This window comes from Suricata suricatta, chromosome 3 (genome assembly GCF_006229205.1).
Source record: "Suricata suricatta isolate VVHF042 chromosome 3, meerkat_22Aug2017_6uvM2_HiC, whole genome shotgun sequence".
Taxonomy (NCBI): Eukaryota; Metazoa; Chordata; class Mammalia; order Carnivora; family Herpestidae; genus Suricata; species Suricata suricatta.
Window position 1 is genome coordinate 56386983 of NC_043702.1, and position 26710 is coordinate 56413692.

Consider the following 26710-nt stretch of genomic DNA (forward strand, 5'->3'; position numbering starts at 1 on the left):
AATTGGGTGGAGGTATGTAGACACCTTCTGGAAGGGTTTGAGTTGCAGGTGAAGAATAGGGTTATCATTAGGTTTGCTGGGGTGGGTGGGGAGAGGACGTGGGGGTAGAATTCAATAACGTAGAATAGTGTTACTTAAAACCGTACCTTGGTGAGGGACCTTGTTTTCCTGACACTTTGACTTTTTACTGGTTCTAGTGACTGACGTGAGAGTTTCAAAGAGAACTGGAATCAAGTGTGACTTCTGGTTTTTTGGACTGGGCCAGTTGAGTGAATCTTGATGCCATTCACTGAGATGTTGAATGTAGAAAGACCAGCAAGTCTTGGGAGAGAGTTGATGAGGTCAGTTTGGGACAGTTTTTTTGAATTTTTGAACGTAGGACATCCAGATAGAAGATGTCTTTAAGGAAGTAGGATTGATCGGGCAGGTATGACAGGAAGATGGGGGCAAGAGAACTGAAGTTTTGGGTGTGAGAGGGATTGAACTGATGGGTGGAATAGAGCTTAATATGGGGTAGGAGGGAACGTAAGAGAGGACTGAAAAATAGAAGGGTCATGGATCAGATTACCTGAGGAGGTTCAAGAACAGATATGCTGGGTTTAATGGGGTATGTGTTTAGAAAGGGATATTTAGAGGTACCTGGGTGGCTCAGTCGGCTAAGCATTTGACTTCAGCTCAGGTCGTGGTCTTGTGGTTTGTGATTTTGAGCCTCACATTGTGCTCTCTGACAGCTCGGAGCCTGGAGCCTACTTTGGATTTTGTGTCTCTCTCTCTTTTTGCCCCTCCCCTGCCCATGCTCTGTTTCTTTCTCTTAAAAACAAATAAACATTAAAAAAATAAAATAAGGGATATTTGACTTAAAATTTTAAAATGGTAAAAAAAAACAAACCCAGAGTTGGACGCTTAACCGACCAAGCCACCCAGGTGCCCCTAGGCAAAACATTTTTAAAAGTTTTCATTTGTAAAGTGGAGGAATATGTGTATTTTAGTTTTTAAGTTACCATATAGTAAAATTGACTTACTTTGTCATACAGGTCTATGAATTTCAGCACATGCATAGATTTGTGTAACCACTGGCACACAGGGTGCAGAGCACTTCACCTCTAAAAAACCTCATATGCTATCCTTTTATAATCACACGGCTGTCACCCTGAAACCTGACAGCTGTTGATCTGTTCTTCATCACTTGAGTTTTGTCTTTTTGTGAATATTATATCAGTGAAAGAATAGGAACGGGCAGTGTTTTATTTCATTTTGGAAAGATGTTTACAGATGAAAGCTAATGGTCTTAATAGCATATCCTCTGGGCCCATCCATCAGACATGTTTCTGGAACCTTGGAGAGACTGAAGTTACTCCAGAGGGGGTTGGTTTTCAATGTTTTTTGTTCTCTTTCAGTTTTCTTTGATCTCATTCTTCCTGTTCTTTTATGGATCTTTTAAGTGTTTTTAAATAACACAGTGTTTCTTCACTCTTGGGTGTTTTGGGAAATACTCTTTTTTCTTTCAAAGTTCGCTTTTTTAAAATTCTTAACAAAATTTTTAAAATTTCAAAATTTAAGTCTTGAACTAATGGGCAAAACTGCCTATCTCTAAAATATAAAGTGCCTGAAAATACAGAATGTTACGAAAATGGTAAGAATACTGTATTTGTCAGACTTTTCTACCCAAGAGCTCTCATGGCAAAGGATGAGGAACTTGGGGGCCTTTGGTGCATAGTGCAGCTCCAGACCCTTGACTTCAGGGAGAAGTTGTTAGCGTCTCAGGGTTTACTTTCCTCAGGACTTCCAGCAGTATGCAGGATTGTACGTTATGGTGTAAATGCCCTAGACCTACCAAAAGACCTATCTGGCCAAAACAACTAGGTCCAGCTTATAATAATAATGAATATCTGTATAGCACTTTCTTTAGTGCTTTTTAAATTACGAAGTCTTGATCATCAAACAACACAGTAAGATATGTATTTCTTATTGTCATCCTCATTTTCAAGTGAGAAAACCAAAGCATAGAGGGGTAAAATGATTTATAACTGAAAGGTGTCCCTGTGACTATACCAACTTTTTATGGCATCAGTCCTTCCTCTCACGCTCTTTCTGTCATAACCATAGCATTAACCATCATGACCATAGCATTAACTTTAACTCCATGTTGTCAAACCTCTGGAAGAGATAGATGTTTGAGGGAAAACTCTGACAGTGTATGGAAAAGGTACCTCATTTTCTCAGGATTAAAGGTAGCTTTTATTTTATTATTTTTTGTGTGTGTGTATATATATATTTAATTCTTATTTTAATTCCAGTATATTTTTCATACAGTGTTATTTTAGTTTCAAATGTACAATACAGTGATTCAGCAATTCCATATATCACCCAGTGCTCATCATGAGTGTCCCCTTAATCTTCTTTACCTATTCCACCCATCCTCCCTACCTTCTGTCTGGTAATCATCAGTTCTTTATCATTAAGAATCGGTATCTTGCTTTGTCTCTTCTGTTTTTCCTTTTTAAATTTTTTCTTAAATTTCACGTATAAGTGAAATCATGTAGTATTTATTTGTTTTTCTCTGACTGACTTAATTTCACTTAGTATTCTGCCTTTAACTCTATGTTGTTGTAAAAGGCAAGATTTCATTCTTTTTTTATGGCTGAATAATATTCCACTGTGAAGGGAGCTTTTACTCTTGAATACTGTGCCAGAGCTCCATTGAGTAGCAGTTGGGGGACTTGGTTAAATTATAATGTGTGCATGTTTTTGTATATATCTGTCGAGGCAGAATATTTTGTTTCCAGCCATTTGTGTTGCTGAACTAAATACATAGGGTTTGATGATCCTATCAAGTAGAAAGTTAGTACAGGGTTTTGATGAAATCACTGCAGGTAGATTTGTCTCTTTCTAGCACCTAGAATGTACCTTTCTCAATTTGCTTTACGTGTATTCAGTAAACAAGATAGGGGGTTTTTAAAAACTTGTATTGATACTTAAACACAGTGGAATATAAAATCATCTGTCAGCTCTGTTAATAGGGGAATATACATGTACTTTTGTTTGTTAAATGTAATATACATTCTGCTTGGGTTAAGTTTATAATCAAGTACTTTCATAATGTAAAAGAAAGCTCTTAACTTGAAAAGCATTATTAATACATGCTGACTAAAGCTAAACCTTTTTAAGTAGAGTTTTTAATAGGATTAAAGTTAACTTCAAGAGTTAATTTTCCCTGAAAATATGAGATGGAGCAGGGAGGGGTAAATGTGAGATAAGAAAAGGTTTTTATAGATTTAATGGCATACATTACCAGCTGAAGGAACCAAAACATATAATACATTAGGATGACACATTAAGTGATTAAAAAAAATTTTTTTTAACATTTATTTATTTTTGAAAGACAGAGAGAGGGAGTGTGATCAGGGGAGGGGCAGAGAGAGAGGGAGAGAGAGAGAGTGAGACACAAAATCTGAAGCAGGCTCCAGGCTCTGAGCTGTTAGCACAGAGACCGACGCTGGGCTCAAATCCACGAACTGTGAGATCATGACCTGCGCCAAAGTCGGACACTTAACTGACTTAGCCACCCACGCGCCCCACACTAAGTAATTTTTTAAATAAGTAAGTTTTTAACAAGTGAGACAAATCATTTAGAGGATTTTATTTATTTGTTTATATTTTTAATATTTTTTTTAGTTATTTATTTTGAGAGAGAACCAGTGGGGTAAAGGGAGAGAGAATCCCAAGCAGGCTATAGGGTAGAGCCTGATGTGGGGCTTAAGCTCATCAAATCATTAGATCATGACCTGAGCGGAAACCAGGAATTAGAAGCTTAACTGACTGAGCAACCCGCCCCTAGAGGACTTAAAGTTTAAGAGAGAATAGCTATTGCAAAAATTTGTCAACTAATTTTGGCAAATTTTAATGAGATTACTTTATGAAAGCCCTACTGTCTTTCAGTTACTTCTTCACTGCCAAGGTAGTTGAATATGTGTATCTAAGACATAAAATCCATTTTGAATGTTTCGTTTTAGGTAGGGAAAAACATGTGCACCAGGTCTAGTTTTAGCAGCCCTGTGAAATGAGCATGGTGGGTTTTATGGGGGCGCAGTGGGGGAAGCACGGTTTGGTAGGCCGTTCTTGTGCTACTGTCAGTCCTCTCTTGATACAAGTTTACATGGAAGTGGAGTTGGGAAGAGCTTGAAGTTCATAATTGCGATTAGCAAAGTTGTGATTCCAGGATACGTAATGCTCATTTTATGCCTGAAAATAAGGTGCTGTTTATTGTGCTGGAATTTCCAGAATGTTAGATACACATGTTAAGTGTAACTCAAAAAACCATTCATAGGTGTTTTTAGGTTTCATGCCTCTTTGCATGGCCTGTCTCTTCAAGCTATTAAACAAAACAAACTAGGGACATCTGGGTGGCTCAGTCGGTTAAGTGTCTGTCTTCGGCTCAGGTCATGATCACGCAGTTTGTGGGTTCAGGCCCCACATTGGGCTCAGGGCTGACGGCTCAGAGCCTGGAGCCTGTTTCAGATTCTGTCTCCCTCTCTCTCTATTCCTCCCCTGCTCGTGCTTTTGTCTCTCTCTCTTTCTTTCAAAAATGAATAAACATTAAAAAAAATTAAAAAAATAAACAAAACAAATAGTCGACTTTGAAGGATTTTTTTTTAATTCTCTGTGCTTGTGTTGCTTGAATGAAGATTCAATACTGACGCAAAGAATCCACAAAAATTGGATTTCAGTTGGAATTAATCTGTTTTGGCTTCTCTGCAAAAATACTTGCAATCTTTTTAGTGTAATTTAGTTATTTTTATAAGTAGCTATTTATGATGTCACAGAGGATAAACTTTAGATGAGAATAAATATCAGAGGCTAATTATCTTTCAACAGAGACCTTACCTCATATGTTCTTATGTATTTTGTATATAATATACTTCTATGAGAGGATAAAGGGTTATAATTGAAATTAGGGGGAAAAAGAGTATTATCTCTGAGATTTTGTTGTGGTTCACAGTTTGAGAAATGTTAACTAAAATTAAAGTCTAGCCATTTTTATTTTTACAAAGATACAGTATCCTAGACCTTGTGCAAACATTAACTCATATATTCCTGTTAACACCTCTATAAGCATAGGTGTTGTTAATTCTCTTCATTTTGTAAATGTGGAATCCAAAGAGTAGAGGAATTACAGTATTTGCCCAAGATTACATTGCTAGTAATGCTAGTAGTAGGCAGGAGTAGATTTTAAACTTAGTTCTGGTTACAAAGTCCTTGCTCTATGGTGGTTCAGTCCATTAATCTATGCTGATAATAATTATCAGTGCAAATAAAGAAGTCTTTTTTAAAATTTTTTTTTATTTTTTAATTTTTTTTAGTCTAGTGTATGAGCTCTTGAAATTTTTTGTCTCTGGACTCACTTTGAAAAACACCTGTCTAAATTCCAGAGAAGTTGCCTTGAAGTTGATCAGTTCTAGGTCAAGCAGTTTTAAATGATACTCAAATTACATAATAAAAAACAGTGGAAAATTATTTGCTTTGTAAATTCCTAAAGGGAAAGGATGACTTTTTTTTAGAGAAAAACATTACGTGACCAAGGCTTTTTGTAACAAAGATGACAAAAACATATGTCAGAAAAAGAATGCATTCAAGTTTACTCTCACACATTCTTCTGGTATTTTCATGGTTTTATTTATGAAGGGAATAGACAAGTTATCAGTAGCCAAGATCCTGGCCGTATCCGTAGCAGCTTTCATTAATCTTTTAGATGGTAACTTATTTTTTGAAGGTTGTGTGGAGCTAACATGTATCAGTTGACCCTGTGACTTCATATGATGTGTACTCTGTTCATAGCAGTCCTGTAGGGGAGGGAGTATGTCTGTTTTAAAGATGAGAAAACCAAGGAAACTTAGAGACTAGGAAATTAGGCCATAATTTATGAAACTGATGAGCCACTAGAGCTGTGATTTGAATTAAAGTCTGCCTGAAATGATGAGGGTGGCAGCACTTAAAAATCTATAATCAGTGGGTAGTTATTTATCTGAAATATACATTATTTTCTTTGGTCTGGGTGTCAAACTGTTTGAATATTGATGTTCTAAATAATTATTCTCCTACTTAATTGTCCCCCATATCTCCAAAGTGTATTGAAGGTTTGAAATTTTGCAGAAATTTTTTCTTGCACTGGCTGTACCTATCTCTTAGTTCTACCTATCTTCTTTCCTTCTCTCCCTCCCTTCCTTCTTTCCTTGTTTCTTTCTTTGTTATTGAGGTATAGTTGACAAGTTGTATTATTCTTTAGCTGACTGCATTTGGGTTTTTTTGAGCCACACAGAACATATTCTGATGGTTTATATATTTTTTTATTATTATTTAAAAATGTTTAGTGCATATTTATTTTTGAGAGAGGTGGAGTGTGAGCAGGGGAGGGGCAGAGAGAGAGAGGGAAACACAGAAGCTGAATCAGGCTCCAGGCTCTGCGCTCTCACCTCAGAGCCTGACAGGAGGCTCGAACCCACCCACAGGGAAATCATACCTTGAGCCGAAGTTGGACGCTTAACCTTTTGAGCCACCCAGGCATTCCTGGTTTGTATGATGTTTTAAAAGTGAAAATAAAATTCTCTATATTTTTGGCATAATTGCCGCTCATTTTGGGTAAACAGCTCTGAATAGCTATGGTTATGCCCATTACTAATTATGTAAAACTAACTGTAGATCAGAAATTCTTTATGAATTCTCTATGAATATATTTTTTTACCTTTTTTTTTAAACTGACCTTATGATTGAGAAAGAAAAATAAGTTTCTGGTGTCTGAAAAAACACTGGAAATTATCATTCTAAAAGTTCGGTAATGGATTAACTACTTTTGAAAATAAAATGGTTATCCACTATACTTAGTATATACCACTTTTATGGGAGATTTTGTTGTAAACATCTATTGTAAAAAGCTAAACATTGTTTAAAAATTTTTTTGAAGCTCATTACCACATTTCCTTAATAAGGCTGGTTATGTATATAAGCTGAAGGAGCTTTTTAATTTTTTTATTTTAAAAATTAATTAATTAAAAGAAAGCTCTATGCTGAGTATGACGCTTGAACTCAGGGCCCTGAGATCAAGAGTTATATGCTCTATCAACTGAGCCACCCAGGCGCTCCTGAAGGCATTTTTAAAAATTTGGAACAAAACCTAAGTCTTCATTTACTTTGGAGCAGAAATGCAAGTGTTTGATGTTTAGGATGTGCTTTTCAGAATGGTACCGTAAAAATTTGTTACTGGTTAAATAGTAGTAAAGGTAGTAATGAAAAGGAAAAAAATCAGAATCATATTAGCATAATGCAACTATTTTATTTTTTTGCATTTTAGCTTGGTGCTTAAAGGGGAAAGAGTGTGCATTTTTGAATCACAAAACTGAATATGACTATCAGTTCCCACTTTCTAGCTATATATAATTGTGAAAAGTAATACTAAGTGTTTGAATTTCATTTTTTTCATGTAAAATGGGGGTTGTAATGCTACACTTAAATTATTTGAAGTTTAAGAGATCATTCTATATCATTGCATGTAGGCTTATTTTTATTTTTATTTTATTTATTTATTTATTATTTATTTTTTAATAGTTTATTGTCAGGTTGGTTTTCATATAACACCCAGTGCTCTTCACCACAAGTGCCCTCCTCCATTACCAGTCCCCCTTCAGCCCTTGGTTCGTTTTTTAGTATTCAGTAGTCTCCCATGATTTGCATCCCTCTCTTTCCCCAACTCTCTTTCCCCCTTCTCCTTCCTATGGTCCCCTGTTAGGTTTCTCCTGTTAGACCTATGAGTGCAGACATATGGTATCTGTCCTTCTCTGCCTGACTTATTTCACTTAGCATGACTCCCTAGAGGTCCATCCACTTTGCTACAAATGGCCATATTTCATTCTTTCTCATTGCCATGTAATACTCCATTGTATATATATACCACATCTTGATCCATTCATCAGGGATGGACATTTAGGCTCTTTCCATGTTTTGGCTATTGTTGACAGTGCTGCTATGAACATTGGGGTATATGTGCTCCTATGCACCAGCACTTCTGTATCCCTTGGGTAACTCCCTAGCAGGGCTATTGCTGGGTCATAGGGGAGTTCTATGGATAGTTTTTTGAGGAACCTCCACACTGTTTTCCAGAGCGGCTGTACCAGTTTACTATGTTGCTAAATTGGTGTGGTGTTTTTGATGAATATAGATTTTTAATTTCAACATATTTTTTCATTAAATTTTTTTTATTAAGGTAACATATAAAATAAAATTTACCATTATAACCATCTTTAAATGTTCAGGTCAGTACATTCACATATTGTGCCATCATTATCTCTATCGATTTCCACAACTTTTTTCCTCATCCCAAACTGAAATTCCATACGCATTAAACAATAACTTCTAATTCCTTCCTCCCTCAGTCCCTGGCAGCCACCTTTCTACTTTTCTCTGAATTTGACTACTCTAGGTACCTCATATAAAGTAGAATCATACAATATTTGTCTTTTTGTGACTGGCTTATTTCATGTTTCATTGTTTTCTAACTGCTCTGTCATTATCCATAATATGGAAGGACCAGAGTTTATTGAAGTAGTTCCTATTTGTGGGCATTTTTTAATTTCCCCAGCTTCATTGACATATAATTGACATGCAGCATTGTGTGAGTTTATGGTGTACAGTATGATGATTTGATACACTTCTATATTTATGTGAAATGATTACCACAGTAAGGTTAGTTAACATCCATCACCTCACTTAATTAACTTTTTGATGTGGTGAGAATATTTAAGATCTACTCTTTTAGTAACTTCCATAGTATACTCTTGTTAACTGTAGTTACCATGTTCTACATTAGATGTGTAGACCTTACTCATAACAGAAAGTTTGTACCCTTGACTAGCACCTCCCCATTTTCCCCACCCCACTCCCTTCCAGACACAAGTCTGCTCTGCTTGTATGGGTACAGCATTTTAAAATTTCACATATAAACAAGATTATACAGTATTTTTCTTTCTTTGGATGACTAAATTGCACTTAGCATAATATATGGACATTTGTTACTTCTGATTTTTTCAATTGCAGAGAACGTTGCTAATGGACGTTACTGTGTGAGCTTTATTTTTTTTGGTACATGTCTGGCTACTTCTCTAAGAGATATTCCTGGAAGTGGAATTACTAGGCCAAAGGGCACAGTACATTTAGGATTCTATCAGATATACCCAGTTCTCCACCTCCATCCCATGAGATATTGATGTTTTAAAATTTTTGTTTTGAATAATTTTAGATAGGTTTCAGATTGGAATAGATAAACTATTTAAATGCTTCAAAAAGAAAATTGATACAACATTGGGTATACTTTGAGAAATCTTATTCCTACACTTGGATTTCTCTGGTTTGCCTTCATAAATAATGGCATTTATTAGTTTCTTGTGTTATTTATTAGAGCAAGGGTTGGGAAACTTTTTCTTTAGTGGCCCAATGAGATATTTTACTCTGTTGCATGTTTCACTCTCTCTCTGTCATTGAAGCACTTTAAAAATATAAAAATTGGGGCGCCTGGGTGGCTTAGTCGGTTGAGCGTCCAGCTTTGGGTCAGGTCATGATCTCACAGTTCATGGATTCGAGCCCCGCGTCGGGCCCTGTCCTGACAGCCAGCTCAGAGCCTGGAGCCTGCTTCAGATTCTGTATTTCCCTCTCTCTCTGACCCTCCCCTGCTCTCACTGTCTCTCTCTGTCTCCCAAAAATAAATAAAAACATTAAAAAAAAGAATTAAAAAGAATCAAAATATAAAAATTATTCTTAGCTCTGGGGTCGAACAAAACTAGGACATAGCTTTAACTTGCTGACCTTTGTTCTAGAGTTGTTTATGCAGTACAGGTATGTTGAGAATATGTGTCATCAGTGTTGAAAACATTTTTATCAATCTTTGATTTATTTTAGACTTTATAGTTAGAAAGTTCTTATGATCAGGTAAATATTCACAACTGTTTTCTTCTAGTTTTTTTTTCTTTTTTTGAGATCTGGATGCATTTGTAGATATGTATACACTTGTATAAGCATCATGTAGTTCAAGGTATAGAACAGTTGTGTAACTCTTCTTAGGTAGTTCCCCAATTAGTGTAATCACTATTCTAACTTTAATCGTTATTATGTTTGCATATTCTTGAACTTCATATAAATGTGATCATATATTCTACATTCTTTTGTGCCTTCCTCCTTTCTCTCAGTGTAATGCCTGTGAGATTCAGCCCTATTGAATATTGGCATTGATCATTTATAATTTGTTAAGTCAGAAATTTGGATTTTATCACTTTAGGGCTGATGTACAGGATTATAGCACTTAGTAAATACAGTTGATGCTTTGGCAACTGCTTATCAACACACTGAATGGCTTTGAGAGTGAAGAAGTTTGGGGTGAAAAGAACAACCAGACATTTTTGTGTATTTCATGGAGGAGATAGTGGGGGCTAGATTTCAGAGAACTGTCAGTTGAAGAGAAAAGCAAATATGAGAGACTTTATGAAGAAGGAATAGAACTTAATGATAGACTTTTCTTATATCTCCTAAAAACAGACTTCTCAAATAAGACTTTGCCAAAGATTCAATGTAGAATAGGAAAAACAATGACCATCTTATGGTAAACAAATTCTTTTAAAATTGATACATGCAGTAACTTCTGATAACAGGTGTTTTATTTAGAAAAATGATTATTTTTTTCACTGTGGTTTAGTAAGTCAATGTGATTAGTTTTTACCAATTTTTAGAAGCAGTATAACTTCCTACTGTTAGGTGTTTAAAGCTTTGAACATGACGAGGCTGTTGCTTGCACTGAATCCTTAGCTTTTTAAAGATGACATTAGAAGTTTTGAAGTGATATTTCAACAGGACGCTAAGACATTTATGTGTTATCTGAAGGATAACACCTTTGGCAATATCACTGTACCTACTCTTAAGCTATTTATAGATAAAACTTGTTCAAGTTTCTCAACAGGTACCTAGAGATATGACTTTGTAGGGTAGAAACAAGAGTTTTGCTTTCTGAGCTTTGGGACAGTTTTCTTCCCAATTTAGAAACCTAAAGGAGGGTCTGATTTATAAAAATATTAATTATTAAGTATGTAATCATCTATAGCTATAGAAAACAAAACTTCAAATAGATTTGATATTTTCAGCTCGGTTGGTGTGTGTGTGCAAGCACCTGTGTGTGTGGTACTGGTGGTAACGGTGGAAATGAGTTCTAGTCTCCAGTGGCTTGTTCACGTTTTCTACCTGTGTATTTATTTTGAAATCTTTGTGAACTTCAGTTCTGTTTATTATTTTGTTCTTCTGACTTATAAAAGGAATTTTAACTGTCTTAACAATAAAGGACAAATACATTAAAACAACAGGAAAATGATGAAAGCCATTAATGAAGAATGAGAGTTAAAGGGAATGGGGTGAATGGATGGTGAAGAGCCTAGGTCCATGGTAACACATAACTGATGCCAAATAAGATATTGAAATTGAGAATAAATCTGCAGCCGAGGCAAAGAGAAAAAGAATTATAGCTTGTCTAATTTCGTATGTATCTGGTATATATCAGAAGAGATACCCTTTCCTAGCTCTAAACTGACATTTATTGTATCTTTGTAAAAGAGACCTGAGGCATAGCTGATGTGCAGTGTTTTTTCTTAGTTTGCTAAATTACAAAAGGCAGTAATTTCGAAGCAGTCTTCTACCTTCTTTATGATGCTTGATAAAAGTAAAGGCCGTTTAGTTAGATTATTTTTTTTCCCAGAAGTATTTCTCTTTTCTGGAGTATTTATTTATGCTGATATACAGTAGTTTAGGTTTGTAACTACAATTCATACAAGGATAAAGGGTAGGAAATCTAGATGACTGTGGTATTAGCATCTTTTTAAGTTATCTCTTCAGAGTATGAACAGGCTCGGGCAGCTGTGACATAGCAAGCAAGTGAAAATGTCATTAGCATGTGTCTGAATTGTTGGCATTTTATTTTGATTTCCAGGAGACGGGAAATGATTATTAAGCACCTGGTATATGTTAGGTACTATGGTAGGTTATTTGTAATTTATTCTATTTAATCTTAACAGTTCTGCAGGATTAGTATTATCCCAGTTGTATAGACGAACATAGTGATAGTGAAAGGTTAAATCATTTTTGTAGGATACATAGCTAGTAAATTGGACATAGAACACATCTTTATTCTTTAAAGTTCTTTTTCTTTCCAATCTTCTACCACACTACACAGCTTTCATACATTTTTAGATCTGAATGTTTAGAATCTGTATATTAAACATGTTTAGGTTCTGTGTATTTGTGTGTGAAATAATTCAAATGGATAGTGTATACTCTTTAAAAAAATTTTTAATGTTTCATTTATTTTTGAGACAGAGAGAGAACATGAACGGGGATGGGGCAGAGAGAGAGGGGTACACAGAATCTGAAGCAGGCGCCAGGCTCTGAGCTGTCAGCACAGAGCCTGATGCAGGGCTTGAACCCATGAACTGTGAGATCACAACCTGAGCCCAAGTCAGACGCTCAACTGACTTAGCCACCCAAGGTGCCCCTGTGCATTGTTTTTAAAAGAATACCTACCTGGAAGAATAAATATTTAGTGCCTGAAGAGACGGGTACCATATAGTGATTTGTAAAAGAATTAGTTTATAGTTTCTGTTCTTGCTGTCAAATATTTATTGAGCACTTACTTTATGCCAGGCTGTATGCTAAGTGCTTTATGTGAGTAATTTCATTTAATTCTCAGAATAGGTCAGAAATGGGTACAGAGATGTTAGGAAATTTGCCCAATGTTACATAGCTGGTCGCAGAGATAGTTGGGAATTGTAATCAGTAAGGCAAGTCTGACTCTAAAATCTGCATTGTACCTGTGCTGACGAGTAGAAATACAATGTTAGCCATAAATATGGCTACATATGTAATTTAACATTTTCTAATAGTCACAGAAAAATTTTTTTAAAAGGTGAAGTTAATTTTAATATGTTTATCAAAAATATTATTTTGACATGCAGTCAAAATGAAAACTTATTGATATATTTGGTGTTGTCTTTGAAATCTGGTGTGTAGTTTATACTTAGAGTACATCTCCATTTGGACTAGCCACATTTCAGGTATTTAATAGGCACATGTGGCTAGTGTCTACATTAGTGGACAGCTCTATATTAGTGGACTATAGTCTATAGTATACTCCTAGGAAAACAGAAGAAGTTTCCTTAAATTATTGATAGATTTTTGAAGAATAGAATTGGTTGGGGGAGAGACGGGTGGCTTTCCTTTTTTACTTTAGACCCTTTGCTCTTTTTTTTCTTAAGTGAATATTACTCTGATTTTTAAAACTGAGCAGTTTTCTAATAAATACCAATGTAAGGTGTTCACAAATGATTCAAATAAAATTCTCTACAAATCTGTGTTAAAACAATAAGGTGATGGTTTTGGCCTAGAATTTTGTGATTCAGGAGTTACCAGGGATCAATTTCTATTGCTGTAAAATGTTTGATTTTTTAAGGTGTTCTAATTAGGATGATTTTGCCAGGATGATTTAGTTAAGGAAATTACTTTCAGATAACTAAATTAGTGGATTCTGTTAAAGAAGTCATTTCCTTGATTATTCTCATAGTATTTTGTTCATGTGGTTGCTTCTGCGATAAAGTGTTACTTGTATTTCTAAGAAACTTTAATGGAGCAAACATAGAATGTAGTAGACTGAACACACGCATGTGTGCGTGTTTGTGAGAGTCTGTCTTTCTGTGGTGTTGTGGGGAGGAAGGAAGGCTGTGGGGAAAGGCAAGACTGTCCTCCAACTCTCTGTTCTAGTAACAAACTAATTTCTTTGTGTGCAATGATCTTTTCTCCAATCTATATAGTTTTGGTGAGGAGATATTGTCCAACTTCCTCTTTCCACCTTGGGAATCTCACGGAGCCTTCCTTATCTTACAGCCTTTGCCGGGCAGAACCAGTAATTGGGCACTTAACCTAAGCTGGGTTTGAAAGAGGAAAAGATTGCGGGAACTCATTGAGAATTCAGTATTTCATTTCATCTGGCTCCCCCCCCCCCAAGAATAAGATGATGATAGGGAAAGAAATACAGCCTTTAAATAGATTCTTAGCAATATTATTATCTTTATATTAGTTTTTTAATATGCACAGTCACCTAAACAGAATTCCTCCTTTTTTAAAAACGTTTATTTATTTTGAGAAGGAGAAAGAGCAGGGGAGGGGCACAGAGAGGGAAAGAGAGGATCCCCAGCAGGCTCTGCACTGCTAGTGCAGAACCCGAGGTGGGGCTTGTACTCATGAATTGTGAGATCATGACCTGAGCACCAGACATCGGCTGCTTAACTGACAGAGCCACCCAGGTGCCCAGGGAATTCCTTTGTTAATTTGTAAAAGCAGAGGGAACCCCTTACTAGTCACTGTTGGGATATAATCAGTAGCTACCTACTTAATATCAGAAAGTGTTCCTTATATTAGATTGAATTATATGTAATTTAGGTACAAAAGTTGTGCTTTAGAAAAAATGAGCTTCATTCCATAGTACATATAAAACTGTAATTTAATAAGGTGTTTATACCCCGACCCTCATACCTTATGAGTAGACAGTTTCATTTTTCTTAGATTGCACTCTCCCTTTTGATTATAAGTGGCCAGATACTGTTATTTAAAAAATAGATTTATTATATTTTAAAAATTCAAAATGATGTATTCTTACTTTAAACAAAATAGAAAATAATTAAGTGTTCACAATAAAATTTCATGTTTTCACCTTCCCATTCTCCAGAAATAATTGCCTTTTTTTTTTAATCCAAAGAAAAGTATATATGCTTTTGGTTTTTTTCCTGATTATATGAAGGAGTATTTTATATTTACTTTTCAGTGTTTATTTTCCTTAGAAAGAAAAAAATTGTCTTCTTTAGTAAGTAGAGCATGTCAATTTTTGTAATAACTGCTAATTGTATTGTTTGTTTTTGATGTCATTTCTTTTTATTTTGAAAGATCTCTGCACTTTTCTGTCCCTTCACCCCAGTATGATTTAAGTCCTTGACTGGTTTCACTTCTGCCTTAGCTTTTACGTCTTTTAAACTGAGTAGACCAGTTCTTACAGAGATAGAACTAAGACTTATCTATATAGACGACTTCTTTGCAGATGGTTAGAATTTTTGGCCTGGAAAAATAGAAGCCCTTATCCTTTCTCCTTTGTTATTAATGACAGATGTGTCTTCATTCTGTTTTATATTATTGTTTCTCTCTGAATTTCTTATGTTTAAATTGCTTAGCTAGAGCTTTACCAATAAAATTCCAAAGAGGTCCTTCAGTTTTGTTGCCCTGTTTGCTAAAAAGAGATGAAGGTAGTACTAATGGAAGAAATAGGTTTTAAGTTGCCTTTCTAGTTTATATGGAATTGTACCCCTGAAGGCACTACAACTTTATTGAACTCCTAAATGAGAAGGTAAAAATGCCTTCATTTAATTGTCTCCCCCTTTAGGTTAAGTTAGGTGTTTATATGTTTTGTAAATCACCTTTAATTACCATGAACATAAATTACTGTTTTCAAAAGCCCCTCTGCCTTCCCCCCCATAAGCATGTCATTTAAAAGTTTAAAATGAATCACACATTTTTGCCTAGACACAAATTGCCAATATAAAACTGTCTTTGATTGTATCCTAAAATAATGGAGTTTTTTCTTTGGGTCCTGTAATTTTCTTTTTCAGCAGTATTTATTAAATTAATCTAGTATTGGATTGCAGTAAACAAACTGACCAAAAAACATATGTTTTCTTTGTTTCTTTGGTTCAAATTCAATGGATTAAGCAATTATGCAGTGGTTCTCATCTACATATACAATGCATTCTAATAACCAACTTCTGTTTACTGTGGAAAATATTGTAGCAGTTGGAAACTTCCTGCTACTTTGCATTGTAATATTGTCTGAAGCTACTATTTAATATACTGCTATTTACTGTTTAATTGCTTAAACATATTGTCATATTCATGGTGGTCTTATATCTGCTTTAGGTGCTTGAGGCATTCTTATTTTTTTCTTCAGAGTCTTTTCTGACTGCTTTAGAGGTCTTGTTTCCAGTTCTTTCTGCTCAAAATAGTCAACTACATGGATTCTTTTAAAAGCTTCTCTCTCACTGAGTTAAAATTACTCAGGATGTGAGGGCAACTTCTAAGGTTCTGGAGAGTCTCTTGATCTTTAAGCTGCAAACTTTGAACCACGTTTTTCTTAGTTGTCAGAACACTGTCATTATGTTAAGTTAAAAATGTAAGTATTGAGACTGATTTGGTTTTGAAAACCAGTGCAGTCATTGTTACACTTAAGTTTCATGAATGAAATCAGATGAGCACTTGTGTTTTATTACAGTTGAGTCTTCAATTTCCCTATAACTTGTCCTTTGCAGAGTTTACATTGACACCTTTAAACCACCCATTGCATGCCAGATACAGTATTTCTACATCAGTGACTTATAATTTTGATCTTATGGGTTGGCAGTGCTACTTGCCAGCCTGGGCAGTTGAAGGAGAGGCAGGCTTGCTAGGACTAAGGACTACATACAGACTGTGTAGCAGCACTGGTATTTTATAACCAGAGATTTCCTCTTCTCTCCTTTGGAAGGGTTATGGTGTCCCTCAGAAACCCAGAGTAGCCATGAGTCTGGAACTTATTTGTCTGGGTCTGTGATGTGTCCTTCCTGATCCATCTTTCCCTCTTCGCAACTTACTGCTGTCCTTACTCCCGTCTGTGGGAGGGAAGAGGGAGCATTGCCTGCCTGATCTGGACTTGACTGACTCAACTCTTGCCATAGGACCTAAAGAAGATCCCATTGTACACCAGACCTTGAGATATTTCACACTTCACTCACTGAGGAGTTGGGCTGGGGAAGGTGGTTTTATTCCGCTTCCCTTATACCTGAGCTGATGGACAACTGTATCCACCTTCTGTACAGACCAGTTGTGAAGGTCTCCTCTCACTTGCCAGGTTGTCAGATGGATGGAACTGAAAGTATGGATTATATACCAATTTACAGTCTTTTGGGAATAGCATTTTCCTTTACCTCCCAACTAAATTTATTATTCCCATTTTAATAAAGCATTAGTGTGAAAGTGCAGGGGATTGCAAAAATTCCATCCATTTTTTAAATTTTTATTTTCATCTTGGTATATACAAGCTGAGTTCTGATTTGTGTATTATGGGTAACATGTTTGGGAAAGAACTCTTAATTAAAATTACATTAAATATGATTTTTAAAAACATGGAGACTGAGTTATATTGGGGATTACAGTCAGACCAAGGATTGATGTCTCACTTTTAAAGAACTGAGGAAAAAATAAGCAACACTAAGGAAATGTACTTTAGGTAATAATTTTAAATGTAGAACCACAGTCTTACCACCATTGCACCATTTTAGATATGATCTGCTGTTTATAAACTCATGGTTGCAGTGATAGGAAAGAATTAATTGAGTAATGGGGAGGGAATTTGTTGAGTTAGGGGCCAGGTACTTTACAGTAATAACATTTGATTCTCCTGGTAGATTTTATTACCCCATTTTGGAAATGAGGAAACTGTGTCTCAGAGGGTTTAAATAACTTGTCAGAAATCACACAGTTACTGAGTGGCAGAATACGGATTTTTACAAAACCCATACTTTAACTGCTGCATTCTATTTATGTCCTAAAAGTATTTTACTAACATATCAGAAGACATTCTTTTTGTTTTAGAATAGCCTTAATATTAATAATAATTTTTAATGGGAGAATAATGTGTTAGCGATCTACAGTTTATCATTTCTTAAATATTAGAATATGTTTTCAGTTGTTTTGCTATGATAGCTTTTAAGTGAGTGATTTTACTTATGGGCCTTTTTGCCTCTATTGTATTATTTTCTTAAGAAATACTAGAAATTAATGAATCAAAAGAGTCACTTCTTTTGCACTTTACTTCTTGCTAGACATTTTTGAAAGGGTTTCTTGGATTTGTTTTTGTAGAAATTACCTTATTCAACCAACTGTAAATTTAAACATTACAGTATATACTGGGAACAACTTAAAGTGTACATATATTGATGAAATCAGATTACATAGTAATATACTTACCCTATGGAAGCATAGGGCAAGAGCTGGGTGATTTTCATAAGGTAACAGTTGGAGAATCCCCAAAGAGTGTGACGTCCTAGTTAGACAGTTGTTGGAAAAAATGAAGTAGACTCAATGCTATGGGTGATGATTCGTTTGTAGCTGGTTTGCTATATGCTTTAAGGTTTTATAGCTGATCTCTTGAGTTAAAGTTGATGTAATTTAAGACCCGACTATAATTTGAATTTGAATCCTTCTTTGTTATAATCCCTTTCTGTTCTTTTTGTCAGCCCTTCTTTGCTACCATTGTGATTCATGGATGAGAATTTAAAAGTTTGCTTTATTTGATTTAAGAAGCATTATGATACTGGCCTACTTTACTTGCATATGGAAGGTTTATATTGAGTATTTACATAGAAGGATTACTATGTTATAAGCAACACTATGTCTTTTCAGTAAATGAGTTGGATAATATTTTACTAGGATATCTAAAAAAAGGAAGCAAGGCTAATGTTATTTCAGATAGTATACTTATACTTGATGTCTGTGAAAATGTGTACACATTCATGTATTGTATTTCCATTTCATTTTTGATAACTGCCCCATACCAGCTAAAGGCAGAATGGTAGCTAACCTTTACTGGAGTGATGATGATATATCCCTTGACAGCTGGTGAAAGGAACCATTTTGACCAACATTTTCCCATTTTTCCATCATCTCCTTTCTTTATCTTTACATGACATGAATAATAACAAGTACTATTACCAGAAGCTTTATTTATTGAAGATTTATATGTTGCAGGCAGTATCTAAAGGCTTTATCATTACATCTGTGACCACATTTACTCTTTGACCTGATTTACATGAAGTAGGCATTACTGTTCTCATTTTACATACTAGAGAAACAATTTCGGAGGTTAAGTAGCTCACGTTAGTAGATGGGCACACTGGGAGTTGAATCTGGGCTCTTACTTAAAGCCCTTCCTTTTAACTACTAACTCTCATATATTATGTGCATTTTTTAGTTAATTGACTATAACATTCATGGTCCATGTTATAAGTCTTTAGTCTCTTTTACCGTAGAACTCATAACTTCAACAAAATTCTTTTTTTTTTTTTTAACCTAAAGTTGTCATGGTAATTACTTTGATGTTCACAAGCACTTCTAGGGATAGAGTTCAGAGGGAAAGAGAGATCATGTTCAGTCAGAGAAGTTGTAATTTTGTTTGGTTTTTAAAGATAGATATTTTCTGTAGATCTCTTTGAAGGCAGTTTATGTATAATGAGGGAAATACAGCTTTCTTTAGAAAATAGATGCTTGCTGTTAGTTAGCATCAGTTTATCAGTATTTTATCTGGAATTTTAAAAAAAGTTACAGGAGCTTATTTTTACCAAATAGGGATTCCATTGATTTAGGCTTTTTCCTCCCTCTTGGGTGTGTGGGTGGGATTATATTGACTTTTTCCTAGGATAAAGTTGGCACAGTAATGAGTGGTTTATTAGCATCCTTTACAGGTTGATAATGATACTTTTTGGATCATAATAAATACTTAGTATGTTTAAACTTATGGCATTTATTATCCTTACTGATATTCAAGTTGTACCATCTTTGGCCAAGGGAGCCTCTTCAAGTTGGCTCCTGACCTTGGTTCATACCACACCAGTGGTCTTTGATAGCTTTATGCTATCTGGCATGACATGAAGGATGTTCGTGGCTTATCTTTTTCATCCTGCCCCAAGCCAAGTATCTCTTGTATCTCTGGTTCCTTTTCCTAACTGCCATAATCTTTTTCAGGCAACTGTCTCTCTTTATAGCCCCTAGAGAAATTCATTTTTAAAAAAAAGAATGCATCTTCTCAGCCACCTTCACTCACCTGGAAAAGTGGAATAAGATCTTAAAAGGAGTTGGGATTAGTAACCTCTAAGGCAGCAGTTCTCAACCTTTTAGGCCTCCAGACTTTTAGATTCTGAAAATTATTAAGGCCTCCCCAAAACTTGTGCTTATCAGGTTAATATCAATCAATATTTACCATGTTAGAAATTAAATCTAAGATTAAAAAATTATTTTTTCTTAATGCATAATGAAATAAGTATGGTAAACCCATTATGTTAACATATTTTTGAAAACTAATTATAGTTTCTAAAGCAAAAATATGTAATAAGAAAAGTAGGATTGTTTTATATTTTGTAAATTTCTTTAATATCTGGTAGAAGATAGCTGAATCATCGTATTTGCTTATGCATTTAATCTTTTGCATTATGTTGTTTTTGTTGAGCCACGTGAAGAAAATCTGGCTTTGTAGATACGTGGTTGGAAAAAGGAAGAGTATTTTAATAAACTTTTCAGTATTTAATAACCTTTGAATATTATTCTTCAGTCCTACATCCAAACTTGACAAATAGAAGTTTCTTAAAAGTTAATGCATGTAGAATCTGCATCTATAGCAGCGGACTTTTTGTACTTGGTTACTTAAAGTCTGTTGGTGTATATTGTGCTTTGAGTGGCTCTTCCACGTGGACCATGCGTATGCACTTAGTGATTTGGGAAATACTGATTCTCAGTGGGTGATACAGATCTTCCAAATCTTGACATGTTTTTATTATACAATATTAAAAAATCACATTGATTAATATCACCACAGTTCTCAAGAAAAGTCTGTAAATATTGGGAAGCTCTCATTCTCATGGTGGCAGATACAAGTTTTCCAAAATTCTAATTTTTACTTAAAAGCTGGATTTTATCACTTAGAATAAAATGGCTGGCATATACCAAAGATTAAGTAACCATGGGTTCAGTGTTGCTTGTTCTTCAAGTAGAAATGATATTTTACCCAAAAAGTGGTTAGTGATTCAAATGCTTTTCTTGACAACTATTGTACTTAGGTATGCAGCGCAAGTGTTTTGTTTGTACTTTTATCTCCTTGCCCAGCATTTAAAAAAGATATGTGTACAAAGATTGAGATTTAATAAAATTAATAATTTTTACTGTCTCATTAAGGACATTTTTTTAAGCGAAGCTTGATTGGTGTGTGTCTGTATGTGTGTGTGCACCTGCACACACATAGTACAATGGCTGCTAGTACAGTTTGGAATCATTACGTTGACTCATGCTAAGATCCTGGCAGTTTTTGCTACCGACTTTGTATCCTGACTGCAAACATCAACATAGCAAGAAAGGCAAATAACATTATAGTGTTAATTATCAAATAATGTTTTGATCTTGTAAACTCCCCAAGGTTCCATGGACCACACTTTGATAACTGCTGTTCTAAGTTCTTTGAAAATTCTCAGAAGTCTTGGTTCATCTTTATGAATTCGCCTTTCTCATCTTCTGTTAATACAACCTGGATTTCTTCAAGTTCCACTATTCCAGCGAATGAAAATAATTTATTACTTAATTTTGCCATTTTATTTTGTAAGCATTGCATACAAAGGCTCACTGCAAATGTGCAATGCTTTCGCCTGCAAGGTCATTTGAGATGATTTCAAATAATAGATATACTGCATGTTTCAGGTACCTTTCTTACAGATGAACATTTGGCTAGAACACATAAATAAGTTGAGTGTTGCATATGTAACCCAGAATTGTTGAAATGTGAGTTTTAGAGGTAATTCAGTATTCCTGGGTTGTGTTAATATGACTGTGAGGTAAGTTGTAGATCACACACTATTTATTTTTTCCTCATCTTTTAGTGACTTAATTCTATTCTTGTCCATTCTCAATTATTGTTCTTTGAACTAGAACAGTTAAATCATTTAAGACAAATAAGGATCCTTTGTGCTTAGGATTATTTGGGAGTGGGGGAGTGGGAAGAATCCTTTAAACATAATCCATGCCTCATCAAAGCAGTTTTTTTTTTTCTGTAATTAGTTCTTGGAGTGGAGGATGTGGTAGTGAGTACCTGTGTCTAAATTTTTTTTAATGTTTTAAAATTTATTTTTGACAGAGAGAGAGAGACACAGTGTGAGCAGGGGAGGGGCAGAGAGAGAGATGGAAACACAGAATCTGAAGCAGGCTCCAGGCTCTGAGCTGTCCACGCAGAGCCCTATGCGGGGCTCGAACTTGTGAACCCCGAGATCATGAGAGCTAAAGTCGACCACTTAACTGAGCCACCCAGGCGCCCCTCAAATTTTTAAGTTTTATTTCATTTGGACTTTGCATTATTCTATTTTAAAAAACAACATAGCTTCTAGTGTTTTATTACAAGTTTAGATCCTTAGATTAGGGTGGCGGCTGTAGTGTGGAGTGCCAGCCATTTGGGACACTGTCTTTGTTTCATTTTTTAACATCAGTGAGAAAATACCTCTAACACTGTTGGCTAAATAAAGCCTAATGAGCTTGGGTATGTGTTTGCTTTTTTTTTTTTTTTTTTTTTTTTTAGTTTTTTTTAATGTTTTATTTATTTTTGAGAGAGAGAGACAGCGTGAGCAGGGGAGGGTCAGAGAGAGAGAGGGAGACACAGAATCCAAACTAGCTGTCAGCACAGAGCCTAATGTGGGGCTCGAACCCACGAACTTTGAGATCATGACCTGAGCCAAAGTCAGATGCTTAACTAACTGAGCCACCCAGGCGCCCCTGTGTTTGCTCTTCTAGGGGAGATTTTCTCCAGCACTAATAGTGCCCAGATACCAATAAATACAGATAGATTTTTAAAAATGCTTGAAATATTTTAACCTAAATTGCTAACTATGAAATACATTGACAGTATGTCAACACATTGGCAATATATTAATACATCATCTCACATAGACAGTTTTAGCCCGGATTCGATCTTAGTTTGTCTGCCTCATTTTCACCTTTTTAATGTTGAGAATATTATATTTCCCTGTGTAAGAAGTCTTTCAGCAGTTCAAAGATTAAAGCAGATATTCTGGTAAGATATTATGAAATTGTTGATTATGAGAAATTTAAGAGCTTCATTCAGTATTTTCTTTTTATGAGCCACCTGTTGTTGCCTCATGTGCAGAGTGTATACATTTGAATAAAGTGCTCATCACTTGTCAGCCATCAGTGGCAGCATAGAGATTATTTGTGGTACTTGCTTTGCAAGAAGTTCTTTTGTATTTGTGACATCAGCTTTGTTTTATACAATTAAAGTATTACACGCTAGAATAATCTAAATTGCAACCACTAAATGGTGATGTAGTTCTTGCCTTGAGCTGAATTTGTTTACTGAGTGTGTGAAGCTATTGACTACTATTAAACATGACAGTTTCATAAAAATTTCCCCTTTACTTTGGTAGCAAATAAAGTTGGTTATATTATTAAAGTTTTCTCAATTTAAAAATTTGCCTTCAATAAATGTTCCATTAAGAGATAAAATGTAGAAAACCACACATGTGTGGAAAATCTTTCAATTATACGACTTGATTTCCAAATGAAGTTTAATACTCCTAACATGATATTTTCATGATCACTTTAATAATATTATTCTAATTTTTAAATTCCCAGTTAAAAGCATTTTGCAGTCATTTTAATTCATTTCCTTCTGTTAAAAAGGAACAAAGTACAACTGTTTGATTAAGACTTAAGATTGATATCAGGATAAATATTTAGACTGTTTGATAATTTCTTTTATACTTAAGGTAATATTAACTCTAACACAGCAATCGGGGAGCTTAGAGAACTTTACCAGTGGATTTTAAGTAATTTTTTCCCCTTTGGTTTCTTGTTAAATAATCCTGGTTATAATTTATTTAAATCAGTTAATAGCACTAATATATTGACATTATTTAATTGACAAGTATTTTCTCTAGATAATTTTTTTCAGTGAACAGAATTCAGAATTAATAGAATAAAATTACTTAATGCAGATTTATCTTGTACTTTATAAAAAACCTTAGGAATGTCACTCACTATTCACTTTTTATTTTAGTAATAAGTAAGAGGTAAAAGTATATATATTTTCCAAGGTAGCCAGTGGTATATCTCTGCATATAGTTGGCTTGCTATACTTTGACAATAGTTTGTATACAGAAACTCGGTGTGAGTTCAGTGATTCAAAAGCAGAAATCCACTTACAAATAAGGCTTTTTTGTTCTTTTCAGAAATAGTCCCAGTTTAAATGGGAACTTTATATTTGCAGGAGCAAAATTTGGAGTTTCATTTGCACTGCTTAGTGGCTGTGATATGACTGATATAATATAGTGGACATTAGTGTATAAGTAAATGATTAGATGAGTCATAAGATGGAACATCTGCCTCAGAAGGCCTTTCAGACAGCAGAAGTTCTGTTGTTGAAGTCTCTAATCAGTGCATCTGTCCCTGAGACTTCAGTTGGTGGAAGGATAGTTTCCTATTTTGGATTAGTTACTATATGAAGATAGCATATTAAAAATTTTTTTTTCATGCATGCAACTGGAAAATTTGGGCTTGTGATATCTGAATAAAAAAATTACAGTATTTTTGAGCATAATAATAAGGGATAGCAAAAATTTATAAACTTTTACCATTACATGCCTTATTATGGTTATTTATGGTAGGATTTTACATTAGAAACTCATAGATGCTTACCAAAGGAAATTTTCTTGTAAATACTGATGTTACAACTGGAGAGAAATACAGATGGAGGCTGAAACACAGCAGGATTCAGATAGGATATTTAACTAAAACAGAAACTTATATTTTGGGTCACTTCTGAACTGGAACATTCCTATAGTTTTAAAATTGCTACCAGAGAGAATAGAGGGTGGGGTAGGGAGGAGTAACAATAGCAGTAACCTCAAACCCACCCCAACTCCTAACTAAATACAAGGTATACCTTGGAAATAAAAGGAATATCACAGTTAAGTGAGTCAAATGAACTTTTTGGTTTCCCAGTGCATATAAAAGTTATTTTTAAAAAGCAAAAATGAACTGTTAGGATCTCATCAAAATAAAAAGCTTCTGCACAGCAAGGGAAACAATCAGCAAAACTAAAAACCAGCCGATGGAATGGGAGAAGATATTTGCAAACGACCTATCAGATAAAGGGTTAATATCCAAAATCTACAAAGAACTTAACCAAACTCAACACTGAGAAAACAAATAATCTAGTGAAGAAACGGGCAAAAGGCATGAATAGACACGTCTCCAAAGACGACATCCAGATGGCCAACAGACATATGAAAAAATGCTCAACATCACTCATCATCGGGGAAATATAAATCAAAATCACAGTGAGATACCACCTCACACCTGTTAGGATGGCTAATATCAACAACTTGGGCAACAACAGATGTTGGCGAGGATGCAGAGAAAGAGGATCTCTTTTGAGCTGCTGATGGGAATGCACACTGATGCAGCCACTCTGGAAAACAGTATGGAGGTTCCTCAAAAAAATTAAAAATAGAACTATCCTATGACCCAGCAGTTGCACTGCTAGTTATTTATCCAAAGATATAGGGGTGCTGATTCAAAGGGCCACATGCACCCTAATGTTTATAGCAGCACTATCAGTAATAGCCAAAGTATGGAAAGAGCCCAAATGTCCATCGATGGATGAATGGCTAAAGAAGATGTGATATACACACACACACACACACACACACAGTGGAGTGTTACTCGACAATCAAAAAGAATGACATCTTGCCATTTGCAACTACATGATTGGAAGGAGAGGGTATTATGCTAAGTGAAATTAGTCAGAGAAAGACAAATATATGACTTCACTCATATGAAGACTTTTAGATATGAAACAGATTAACATAAGGGAAGGGAAGCTAAAAGAGTATAAAAACAGGGAGGGGGACATAAAACATAAGAGACTCTTAAATATGAGAACAAACAGAGGGTTGGTTAATGGAGGGGTTGTGGGAAGCCAGATGAGCTAAACGGGAAAGGGGCATTAAGGAATCTACTAATGAAATCATTGTTGCACTATATGCTAAATAACTTGGATGTAAATTTAAAAGGAAAAAAATACAATCCATCCAGTTTTTTAAAAATAGTTTATTGTCAAATTGGTTTCCATACAACACCCAGTGCTCTTCCCCACAAGTGCCCTCCTCCATCACCACCACCTCTTTTCCCCCTTCCCCCTTCCCCTTAAACCCTCAGTTCATTTTCAGTATTCAGTAGTCTCTCAAGTTTTGCGTCCCTCTCTCTCCCCAACTCTATTTCCCTCTTCCCCTCCCCCTGGTCCTCCATTAGGTTTCTTCTGTTCTCCTGTTACACCTATGAGTGCAAACATACGGTCTGCCTGACTTATTTCACTTAGCATGACTCCCTAGAGGTCCATCCACTTTGCTACAAATGGCCATACTTCATTCTTTCTCATTGCCATGTAGTATTCCATTGTATATATATGTATACCACATCTTCTTGATCCACTCATCAGGTGATGGACATTTAGGCTCTTTCCATGTTTTGGCTATTGTTGACAGTGCTGCTATGAACATTGGGGTACATGTGCTCCTATGCATCAGCACTTCTGTATTCCTTGGGTAAATCCCTAGCAGTGCTATTGCTGGGTCGTAAGGGAGTTCTATTGATAGTTTTTTGAGGAACCTCCACACTGTTTTCCAGAGCGACTGCACCAGTTTACATTCCCACCAACAGTGTAGGAGGGTGCCCGTCTCTCCACACCCATGCCAGCACCTGTAATCTCTTGATTTGTCCATTTTAGCCACTCTGA

At 35.3% G+C, this 26710-nt stretch overlaps 1 protein-coding gene across 1 annotated transcript in view; it reads left to right on the forward strand.

Moving 5' to 3' along the window:
• OLA1 (Obg like ATPase 1) overlaps window positions 1-26710 on the forward strand; it is a 174824-nt gene that overhangs the window by 18963 nt on the left and 129151 nt on the right. The gene's annotated exons all lie outside the window — the stretch shown is intronic.